This window comes from Melospiza melodia, chromosome 2 (genome assembly GCF_035770615.1).
Source record: "Melospiza melodia melodia isolate bMelMel2 chromosome 2, bMelMel2.pri, whole genome shotgun sequence".
Classification (NCBI taxonomy): domain Eukaryota; kingdom Metazoa; phylum Chordata; class Aves; order Passeriformes; family Passerellidae; genus Melospiza; species Melospiza melodia.
In genome coordinates this window covers 1438218-1450233 of record NC_086195.1, presented here as the reverse complement: position 1 = coordinate 1450233, position 12016 = coordinate 1438218, and the positions used below count along the sequence as shown (strand labels likewise).

The window sequence follows — 12016 nt, the reverse complement described above, 5'->3', positions numbered from 1 at the left end:
CATGGATGCTGGTGTATTCCATGAAGATTTGTGTATTCCATGGACATTGGTGTATTCTGCGGATGCTGGTGTATTCCATGGACATTGGTGTATTCCATGGATGCTGGTGTATTCCATGGACATTGGTGTATTCCATGAACATTGGTGAATTCCATGGACGTTGGTGTATTCCATGGACGTTGGTGTATTCCATGGACGTTGGTGTATTCCATGGACATTGGTGTATTCCATGAATGTTGGTGTATTCCATGAACGTTGGTGTATTCCATGGATGCTGGTGTATTCCATGAAGATTTGTGTATTCCATGGACATTGGTGTATTCTGTGGATGCTGGTGTATTCCAAGAAGATCAGTGTATTCCATGAATGTTGTTGTATTCCATGAAGATCGGTGTATTCCATAGATGTTGGTGAATTCCGTGGATGTTCAGAGTGGGTTTGATGGCAGCTCCAAGGTGGATCAGGATGGAGGTGCAGGGATACTTGGGCTGGCTTTGGTTTCCAGATCAAAACCAAACTGGTTCTGATCTCTTGGCTCAAGTGAAGCCCATGGAATTCCACGGGGAATTGGGATAGAGAGCCTGAACTGGAGCTACATTCCCATCAACGCCCACTTCCATGGAGTGTGGTGTTGGTAACCCACATCTTCATGGAATTACAGAATTATTCCTGAGCAGTGGATGGAGGAGTGCAGGATCTGTTTCCATAATTCCTCAGGAAAACAAGTGGCCTGACCCCCATGGGCAGGAGAATTCCACCACTTCCCTGACTCCTTAGCAGCATTCCTGTGCTTCCAGGCACATTTTAAACAAGGCTGTTTAGAGGACAGGGGGATGAAGTCAAGGATTAAATCCCAGCCCTCTTGAGCTCTGAAAAAAATCAAGGACACTCCTGAGCCTAGTTCTGTTGGAAGCTTTTCCTGGTATTCTGATCTTGTTCCCACTGCCATGGGAAGGGAACATTCCCTACACCAGGTTGCAAACCAGACATAGGAACTCACAAGTTTACGTATCTTAATCCCTTCTAATTTTAATGATTATTATTCTTTGTTCTAAAGAATCAGGGAGGAGAAATGGGTTGGAGCTCCACCTCAACCTGAGGAGAGATGTTTTTCCATGGAGCCCTGGAAGAGCTGCCCAGGGAGGTGATGGATTCTCCCTCTCTGGAGCCATCCCAAACCCACCTGGATGTGTCCCTGTGTCCCTGCTCAGGGTGACCCTGCCTGGGCTGGGGGGTTGGACTGGGTGATCTCCAGAGGTCCCTTCCAACCACAACAATTCTGGGATTCTGGGATGGTGTTACCGGTGAGGTTCGGGCTGCGTTTGTGCCACAGGCAGGAACAGGAGGAACAAATCCTGCCAGAATTCTGGGATGGGCACCTGGCCACTGGGTACAACCTGTGCTGAGCTCAGAGTTTGGCAGAAACATCAAGTCAGGTCTAGAACTGCTGCATATTTTGGGTTGGCTGCACCCTGTACCTGACTATTAAAGAAATGCTGATTATTTTTTACTTGATGCAGCCCAGAGAGGCTTATTCCAATTCCTGGGACTGGGCTGGAGCCCTGGGATTGTGCTCCCAGTGGGGGCTGCACAGTCAGAGGAGAAGCAAAGGCCAGGGCAGGACATTTGAATGACCCCAAAAACCAGGGCAGCCACCCCACACGACCTCCAGCAGTGGCATCTTCTGAGCCCGACTGTCAGAGAAAATTCCACTTCCACCGCTGTTTATTTTGGCAGGAAAAATCTCAGTTTGACTCACAACCATCCCGGGAGGTCACGGAGGCCAAAACTCATCCCGAGGCCGCGCAAAACCCCGAGTCTGGGGTTATGTGGAGCTTCCCACGTGGTTAAAGGCGAGGAGAGCTGATCATTTCCAACCCAAGGAAAGCAAACAAGGGTGTCAGCACAGGAGTTAAGAAATCCCTGCCCGCGAAACCTGGGATGTGTTGCATGAGCACGGGAACATTCCTCGTTTCTTGTTTCCTCCCCCTGCCTTGACCTTGGGCCCATTTGTGATCCCGTTGCGCAAACGGGTCTCGCAACCCATCTCCTGCTTCCAGCAGAAAATCCTCGCCTCTGGAGGGGCAGGCAGAGGCCAGCCCTGCCCTGGCACCCAGCCTGGGCTCCAGGTGAGGGTCTGGCGGCACCCAGGAGACCTGGCACCCCCAGGAATGCTCTGGATCCTCTGCTCTGCGCTGGGCCGGCTTCCCAATATCCCCTATCCAGCACCAGCTCCCTCAGGAAGGTTCCAGAAGTCCTCATGCTGGTTTGCTGGGTCACAGGGGGTCATCTCCCTCTCTGGGGTGGCTCCCAGGGTGAGGGGATGTGGGATTTGAGAGATAACCTGCACTCCAGAACTCTGGGTGTTCCCATGGTCAGGAGGACATGGAGTGATAGCACCGGGGGGCTGGCTGTAAGCTGGAGGAGGGCAGGGATAGGTGGGATTTTGGGAATGAGGAATTCTTCCCTAGGAGGGTGGGCAGGGGCTGGGATGGAATTCCCAGAGCATCTGGGGCTGCCCCTGCATCCCTGGCAGTGCCCAAGGCCAGGTTGGACACTGGGGCTGGAGCAGCCTGGGACAGTGGGAGGTGTCCCTGCCATGGCAGGGGTGGCACTGGGTGGGCTCTGAGGTCCCTTCCAACCCAACCCATTCCATGATTCCATGACTTTTCCTTCTTTTTGTGTGCTATCATCTGTCCCCATCTCAACCCACAAGTTTTCCCTTTTTCCCAATTCTCTCCCCATCCCCAGGCAGTGTCCCTGTGCCTGGCAGGGCTGTGGCTGCCAGGTTAAACCACCAGGTCCTTTTTGGTGCTCCAGGGGTTGAGATCTCAGAATCCCAGAATGATCAGGTTTGGAAGGGCCCTCTGGAGATCACTCAGCCCAGGCAGGGTCACCCTGAGCAGCTGACACAGGGACACATCCAGGTTCCTTCCAGAGCCATCCCTGGAAGGGGATCCCTGTGCAAACCCAGTGCCAGAGGGCAGGGCTGGGTGGGATCCTGGCAATGAGGAATTGTTCCCTGGCAGGGTGGGCAGGGCTGGCATGGAATTCCATCCCTGGATCCCTGGCAGTGCCCAAGGCCAGGCTGGACAGTGGGAGGTGTCCCTGCCATGGCAGAGGGGTGGGATTGGGATCATCAAGATCCCTCCTAACCCAAATCATTCCACGATTCTACAAAGCGCAGCAAATCCACGGAGATTTTCAGCAGCCTCCTCCCAGCTCTCTGAGACCCACTGGGACCTTCTCTGCATTTAGGGAGGAGGGGATGGCACAATTCCTGCGTCCTGCTGGGCAGTGCTGCTCACGTGGAGCTGGAGCTGCTCCGCACTGAGATGATTTCCTGAGCCGGAGCCTCCCCTGGGAGCTGGAGTGGATCCAGGAGAGGGTTATTCCGGGTAAGCTGCCTGAGGGATTTCAGCAGGGATAATTCTGAGCATCTCTAGAACACTCCTGGCTGGAGAACAGTAATCTTTTAATTGGATTCCCTGCGGATAATTGCCCTGCTGGAGCTGCTCGTGTCCAGGCTCTCTAGAAACACATCCTGGCGTCTCCACGGAAGGCTCCAGAAAGAGAAAGCCTGGAAGTGTTGATTCACCTTGGGATTTCTATAATTCTCTGAGTGTGATGGCCAGAAAAGCCTGGCTTATCCACTTATCCCACCAACATCATGGAAGTGCCTTTTGATCCTGCTTTTTTTTGTTCTAGTACCACATTCAAGAACCATGAGTTGGGTATTTCTGGTGCTGCCTTTCACTGACCTGAGGATGGAACAAAGATTAGGAATTTTCATCAAAATTCACGTTCATTTTGAAAATAAATCAGATTTTTCACGGTGTGTCTGCAGACCTTGGGGTGTGTAAATCTGGGATTGTGTGCAGTGTCTGACTTAGGGGAGCGATCCTGGAGCTTGATTTTCAGGAATTTGCTGCTGTTCTAGTGGCAGAAAAAAAAAAAAAAAACAGCACATGTTTCCTAATGCAAATTGGTGATAATAGACACCAGATTCCAGCTAAAAGTCAGGATTTGGTCCCACAAACATCCAAGAGTCTGGAGTCAAGTGGGTGTTTATTTGTTTGCTCCAGTGACCTGCAGCTTGTTGTTCTTGTGGGTTTCACAGGACACACTCCTGGCTTTGCATGTGTGTCTCCAGGAAGGTTATCCCAAAAGATATTCCAAGGGAAAAGCCAGCACTCACCTCTTCAGGGCTGTAATTCAGGAATTTCGTTTGCTGAGGAGACATCCTGACCTTCCTGACCACAATCCAAACCTGGATTCAAACTCTGCATCTCACTCATTCCTCTGTGGAAGGAGCTGAGCTTCACCTCTGGATATTCCTCATGCTGATCCATCCCCACCTGAGCTGGGATTTCAGTGCTGTGCCATGAGTGCTGATCCCAAATGGAAAGGTTCCTCCAGGCAAACTGATCCTCCTCCAGAACAACCCCAAACATCCAAATTCCAAATCGTGGGGTGGCTCGGATGGTTTGGCTGAAGACAAAGAGCCTTGAACAGGAGGGATTCCCATCTCTGGGCGCTGACTTTGCCAGCCCACACCCAGAAGGATCAAATTCTGCATCACTAAAATACAAACACAGATCCCACAGCTCACCTCGAGTAATTTAATCCCAGAAGGGAGGTCACAAACCTCTAATCAAACCCAGAATTCCCCTTCAAACTGACCCCTAAAACTTCATATTTTGTGCTTTATTCAGGTTTTAATTTTGACAAATATCCCAGATATTGGCAAGAATATCAGAATTAAAACCACAAATTTTCAAGAGTGGACCGGGGAGTGATGTGTCTCTTGTGTCCCCACTTCTCAGGAGCCCAGAGCTGTGGGGAGGAGGTTTGTTCCCATTCCCCACTCCAAAGGCTCTGTCTCAGCCCGTGCCTGGCCGAGCATGGAACCGTTTGTTTGACCTCCAGCTCTGCCTAAACATCCTGATAAACGAGAGGGAGCCTGATTGGACAGAAGAACATCTGGGGCACTTTTGCCAGGGAAGCAGGAGAGGATTTAATCTCATCCAGAGGCACATTTTTCCATAAATCAGGACAGCAGGACGTCCCTTGGCTTTTCTCTCGGAGCACCCTGGAGGATGCAGGTCCCAGCTCCAGCTGGAATCGCTGCTCTCAATCCCATTTCCTACTGGGAGGGACAATTAAAGAAGCAAAATGTTTATCTTTCCCTTTGGAGATCATTCCAGTAAAAAAAAAAAAAAGGCCATGTCAACAAAAAGTCCATGTCAACAGTCCAAATGGGATCCTCCTGCTGTTTACATATGTAGAGTAAAAAAATATATAAACCAGAAAACTGTAAAACAAAAAAACTACAAAAAACAAACTATAAACCAAACAGGCCATGAAGAAATGGCCAAATAGGAAGACCCCGTAAATTGCAGGAATTTTGATTATTTGGCTGGGATGATGGATACATTCCTGTCTGGAATTCTCTAAGGTGTAACCCCGTGCTTTAACCTGTCCTTTGACAAGGGACAATGATTTTAAACTGACTGACAATGGAATTAGATGGGATATTGGGAAGAAATTCCTCCCTGTGAGGGTGGGCAGGCCCTGGCACAGGGGCTCAGAGAAGCTGGGGCTGCCCCTGCATCCCTGGCAGTGCCCAAGGCCAGGATTCCTCATGGCAGGACCACCATGGGCTCCATGAGTTCAAAGGAAAAACATGGATTTGCTGAGTCCTTCCAGGAAAGCAAAGTTTAAATCCTCGTTGTGTGTAATCCATATTTAATCGGTGGGACTGAGGAACCAAAACACCTTTGAGAATTTGGGTTTGTCCCAAACTGCTTCTTCCTTTCAAGCTGCTCAGTGCTGGAATTTGGCCATAAAACCCGGCCCCTGCTGCCCCTCCGAGTTTCCGAGTTGTCACCTTGGGTTCCTCACCCGCTCCTGCTCCCAGCCAAGGAAAAGCAGGATTGTGCTGCTCTTTCTTTCTTTCTTTCTTTCTTTCTTTCTTTCTTTCTTTCTTCTTTCTTCTACTTTCTTTCTTTCTTTCTTTCTTTCTTTCTTTTCTTTCTTTCTTTCTTTCTTTCTTTCTTTCTTTCTTTCTTTCTTTCTTTCTTTCTTTCTTATCTTTCTTTCTTTCTTTCTTTCTTTCTTTCTTTCTTTCTTTCTTTCTTTCTTTCTTTCTTTCTTTCTTTCTTTTCTTTCTTTCTTTCTTTCTTTCTTTCTTTCTTTCTTTCTTTCTTTCTTTCTTTCTTTCTTTCTTTCTTTCTTTCTTTCTTTCTTTCTTTCTTTCTTTCTTTCTTTCTTTCTTTCTTTCTTTCTTTCTTTCTTTCTTTCTTTCTTTCTTTCTTTCTTCTTTCTTTCTTTCTTTCTTTCTTTCTTTCTTTCTTTCTTTCTTTCTCTTTTTTTTTTTTGGTATTTTTTTTGTTTTTTTTTGGCGTTCTCGGGAGCCACCACAGCGTGTCCCCAAAGAGCTGTGCTTCCATCCCTCCATCCCTGCTCCTTCCAGCAGGACCGCGTCCAACCGCGAGCTCATCTGCATGGCCACAAATACAAATATAAATACAAACACACCCCCCTCCAGCGCTGCTCCAGCCACTTCCATGGGCAGAGCTGGCAGGAAAACGCTCCTGACCTTCAGCTGTGCCCAATCCACCCGGCTCGGGGCTGGTGAGGCGAGGACGGGGCATAAAAAATAATAAAAAGCCCAACCCAACAAACGGAGCAGCAGAGAGAGCCCAACAGCGGGGAAAGGTCACGATTCAAGGTCTGCTGCTCATTACTGAGGAACAACACCAGGAGCCGGCCTCATTTGCATAATGAGCTTCGTGCTGGGCTCTGACACGTCCCCAAACTGCCATGGAGCAGGGTTAGGTTGGAAATTGAGGAGAAATTGTTCCCTGGAGGTGGGCAGGCCTTGGGATGGAATTCCCGGAGCAGCTGGGGCTGCCCTGGATCCCTGGCAGTGCTGCCTGCAGGGACATTTCAGGGAGGGGAGAGCAGGAGCTCTGGGATACAGGAGGTCTCTGGCCAAACTGGAGGGAAGGCAAATTGGAGGGCAAAAGGAAAACATGAAGGGATTCCTTCAACATCAGAAGAGCAACCATTTGAGATGGGGAGAGAGAATGATGCCTCAACCGGGAAGCCCAGGGACAGGAAACTCTCTCCTGAGAGAGCTGGGCAGGGGCTGCAGAATCCCCGAGGAGCTGGAAGGGGCTGCAGAATCCCTGAGGGGCTGGAAGGGGCTGCAGAATCCCTGAGAAGCTGGAAGGGGCTGCAGAATCCCTGAGGAGCTGGGAAGGGGCTGCAGAATCCCTGAGGAGCTGGAAGGGGCTGCAGAATCCCTGAGGGGCTGGGAAGGGGCTGCAGAATCCCTGAGGAGCTGGGAAGGGGCTGCAGAATCCCTGAGGAGCTGGAAGGGGCTGCAGAATCCCTGAGGAGCTGGAAGGGGCTGCAGAATCCCTGAGGAGCTGGAAGGGGCTGAGGCTGGAGCAAAGGAGGCTCAGGGGCCCTCGTGGCTCTGCACAAGTCCCTGCCAGGAGGGCACAGCGGGGGTCGGGCTCTGCTGCCAGGGAACAGGGACAGGAGCAGAGGGAGCGGCCTCAGGCTGGGCCAGGGCAGGCTCAGCTGGGACAGCAGCAGCAATTTGCCCATGGAAAGGGAGCTCAGGCCTTGGCAGGGGCTGCCCAGGGAGCTTTGCAGCGCCATCCTGCAGGTGTGCCCTGGAGGTGGCACTGAGAGCTCTGGGCTGGGGACAAGGTGCCCATGGGCACAGCTGGCGCTCCATGGGCTGCCCCAGGGATTTGGGATCCTGTGATCTGTGTGAGGAGACCATGGAGTAAATGAGGAGTAGCCAGCTGTGCTGAGGTCAGGGGTACCTCCAGCAGTGACAGGAGCAGAGCTGGGGCTCAGATGTCCCACAGATGTCACTGCTGGGTGCTGAGCAGCAGCACCAAGATCCTCCTGGCAGAAGGCCGGGGTGGGCTCCAGCTCCCAAATCCAGTGGGATTTTTTTCTTTCAGGTCTCACCACTGCCCTACAGCTCTGCCTGTTCCTGCTTTGATCAGTGCCCCCACCAAGCCCAGCCTGGGCATCCCTGGCAGCGCTGGCCAAAGGCTCCTGGAGCTGTGGCAGCCTTGGGGCCGTGCCCATTCCCTGGGCAGTGCCAGCACCCTCTGGGCAAGAACCTTGCCCTAAATCCAACCTAAATCCCTCCTGGCCCAGCTCCAGCCCCTCCATGGGTGCTGTCCCTGTCCCAGAGCAGAGCTCAGGGCTGTCCTCATGAGGAGTTGCAATGGGACCTTCAGGATCACAGAGCTCCTTGACATGGGCCAGCAGGGAACTCAGGGCCCTGGGGCTGTTCAGCTCTACTATTTTTGATCCTCTTGATTTTTATCATTTTTGGGGAGGATGCCATGGACCCTCTTTATTCCAGTCTCTGTTAGCACAGAGCTGGGGAAGCAGAAGAGCAAATCCCCTGGTCCTGGGGCTGCTGCCATGGCAGAGGGGGCTGGCAGAGGGGCTCTGAGCTCTGCCTTGCAGCCAGGGGAAGGAAAAGGTCAGGCCAGCATGTGATGGCCCCCTCAGCTTCCTCCAGTGCCCTGACCCTTCTCCCTGGGCACAGCAGTGTCAGTGACCCTGGAGTGCCTGCTGCCAGCGGTTCCAGATGTGCAGTGCCTTGGGAGCTGACTTTCAGGAATGATTCCTTGCCAGCTGCTCCTCTGTGTGAGGCCAGTGCTGCTTGCTGGGCCTTGACCACAGGATTACACTTGTCAGCCACAGAGGGATCTGACCACACGAGCCTCGCTGTGCACTCGCTGACCTGCAGGCCTGTCCTCACCTCTGTCCCTGCTCTCTCACCCCGAGGACATTCCCAGCCTGGCCTGTCCCTGCTGCTGCCCCTGGGGCAGGGTGCTGAGGCCAGGACCCCCTTGGGCTGCTCAGATGGAGGGTACTGAGAGGAGACTGACTGCAGGTACAGCTTCCATGGGAGGGGAGAAGGAGAGACAGCTCCAATCTCTGTTCCCTGTGACCTGACAGCACCCAGGGTTGGAGGATTTAGGTTGGATTTTAGAGAAAGGTTCTTCCCCCAGAGGGTGCTGGCACTGCCCAGGCTGCCCAGGGAATGGGCACGGCCCCGAGGCTGCCACAGCTCCAGGAGCCTTTGGCCGGCGCTGCCAGGGATGCCCAGGCTGGGCTTGGTGGGCTCTGGGCAGGGAAGGGCTGGCACTGGGGATCCCTGGGCGTCCCTGCAGCTCAGGACATTCCATGATCCTGTGATCTCTCCCAGGCACTCAGCACACTCTTGGCAGGAGCTCAGGATGGGGCTGAATTCCCCATGGATTTTTTGGGGGTCACAGAGTTGATAATCCCAATGTGGGGCTGAATTCCCCATGGATTTTGGGGGGTCATGGAGTTGATAATCCCAGTTTGAGGATGAATTCCCCATGGATTTTTGGGGGTCACGGAGTTGATAATCCCAGTTTGGGGATGAATTCCCCACGGATATTTGGGGGTCACAGAGCTGATAATCAGCCTGGGACAGTGGGAGGTGTCCCTGCCCATGGAATGGGATGGTCTTTAGGGTCTCTCCCAACCCAAAGCATTCTGAGATTCCAGGATTCCATAGCAGGACAATTATTCCCCCAAGCCTGGCTCCATGCAGGATTCCTCAGCTGCTCTCCCAACTCCAGGCCCTGCAGACCTCAGGGAGGTGTTTTAAGCAGGAAAAAGAAAAGCAACAGCACAAGGAGGATTCCAACACTTTTAATCCCACTCAATTCTCCTGATTTACTGTCTTGGTTTGGAAAGACAGGCGTCTGCTAAGGAAGGCAGGAGCTTCTCCTGAAAATGGAGAGTGTAAACCCTCCCCACCCCTCCAAATTGCTATAAATTTTAAATTAAGGGGCTCTCAGGCAAAAATATGGGAGTAGGAAATAACAGTTCTTTAATAGGGAAAAGAAAAAAAAAAAAAGGATAAAATAAACAATGCAGAACAACGCTGCCAGAGTCAGAACCCAACCTGACACCCTGTGGGTCAGGCTGTTGGTGGCAGCCCCATTGGAATTGTGGCTCAGCCCTCCTGCAGTGTCAGGGCTGGTTCTGTTGGAGCAGGGATCCTGTAGAGAAGGATGTTCTTCCTCTGAAGATCCAGGGGAAGGAGAGGCAGCTGCTGTTCCTCTGGGGAATCCTGGGGAGAAGCCGTGCTGGTGTTCCAGAATCTCCAGATTATATCCAGGTAGGAATGCTTGGCTGGTGTTACAGAATCTCCAGATTATATCCGGGTAGGAATGCTTGGCTGGTGTTCCAGAATCTCCAGATTATATCTGGGTAGCAATGCTTGGCTCCTCCCTCTGGGCTCACATCTCCCAATGGGATGCTGCAGTTCTTATCAGCCATGCAGGGACATTCAATAGCTGTTATCAGCAATGTCCCCTCCCAAGGTAAGAGTGGTTGTGGTCACTCAAAGAGAGAGATAAGGCAAACTGCCCACTGGACAAAGGGAATCTGCCATACAGATGGTAATGGAAAACAACTTGCATTGCAATCTTCAACATTTACCTGGACAAACAAGTCCCTGACACAAGAGCTCATGAGACACATTCCAATAAAAGATCAGAAATTTAACTTTAGCTTTTCCAGCCCCTTGGGAATAACCCAGCTCTTGGGTTTGTTCTTACACAGGGAAAAAGGGCAAGGAATGAGTTGGGGTGGCTGCTTGCTTGGGCTGTTGGACACAAACTGTCCCTGCAGACCCAGGGATGAGCCCAGCAGCTCCAGCTGTGCTGTCAAATCCCACCCCTCAGCAGATCTGCCCTTCTTAGAAATGTGGTTACACAGCTTTCCCCTCAACCTGGAACAACAAAAGTGGGGTTTTTCCACTCTCCCATAAAGTAAAAGCCACATCTTTGCTCCAGCTTTCACTCACCCGAGGAAATTTCACCTGCAGGCAAATACCACCCGTGGAAAACTCCATATCCAAAGGTGAGGAATGTTTTGGAAAGTCAGGAGAGTGTGAAAAACTCTTCCAGGGGCCAGAATGGAAACTATTCCTGCAGTGCAAGGCAAAGGATTGAATTCCCATCTTGGATTCCTCCTCCACCAGCCAAGGCTGTCACACACCGAGGGCAAACAAAGCCAACAATGAACTGACCAAAATTCAATGTTATTCCACAGAGCATAGTTGAGGTGAGGGGAGTTATGTGGGATGGAAGCTGAGGTTAAGGGAACACAAAGGAGAAGGAATTTGGGCACTTTGGGGGATGTGTAGGGAATAGTTTTCCTTCACATCTGGTGCAAATTGGAGATTGCCAGGCACAAAATCCATACCCTGGGCCAAGCCAGTGGTCGGGCTTAAAAACAAGGCAATTGTCTTCGAAAACTTAAATATTGTTTCTCTAGGATTTGTGGTTGTGTAGCCTCGAGATATTCCACAGGGAGTGCTGGGAGTGCCAGGCTGAGGTGAAATGACCCTGCTGAGGCCAGGCTGGGAGGCTGCAGGGAGAAGCTCCAGGAGCTCTGAGCTGGGGTGCCCGAGGAGACTCAGGGAGGTGGCACCTCCAAAGGAAGGTGCTGGTTGAGGAGGAGAGAGTTCTGCCCATCCCACCTTTCCTGCACTCTGTCCTTGCTCCCTGGCTGCTTGATTTGGGTTTATTTTAAACAAATTGTGATTTCTCAGTTTGTCCTTTGCTGGGGGGGACAGGGAGGCTGCGGAAAGGCAGAGATCCCCAGGCAGCGGCAAAAGTGCTGCTTCATCCCAGAATCCCCAAATGCCTGGGGCTGGAAAAGATTTCCAAGGCCATGGAGTGCCAGCTGTGCTCCACGGGCACCTTGTACCCAGCCCAGAGCGCTCAGTGCCACCTCCAGGGCACACCTGCAGGGATGGGCACTGCAAAGCTCCCCGGGCAGCCCCTGCCAAGGCCTGAGCTCCCTTTCCATGGGCAAATTGCTGCTGCTGTCCCAGCTGAGCCTGCCCTGGCCCTCAGGGATTCTGCAGCCCCTTCCCAGCTCCCTCAGGGATTCTGCAGCCCCTTCCAGCTCCTCAGGGATT

General features: G+C 52.0%; 1 long non-coding RNA gene across 1 annotated transcript; it reads left to right on the top strand.

Moving 5' to 3' along the window:
• Positions 1-2066: 2066 nt before the first annotated feature.
• LOC134415044 (uncharacterized) lies at positions 2067-3807 on the top strand. Its single transcript, XR_010026903.1, has 3 exons — positions 2067-2129; positions 3188-3398; positions 3709-3807. It is a non-coding gene; the product is annotated as an uncharacterized LOC134415044 (long non-coding RNA).
• Positions 3808-12016: the final 8209 nt, after the last annotated feature.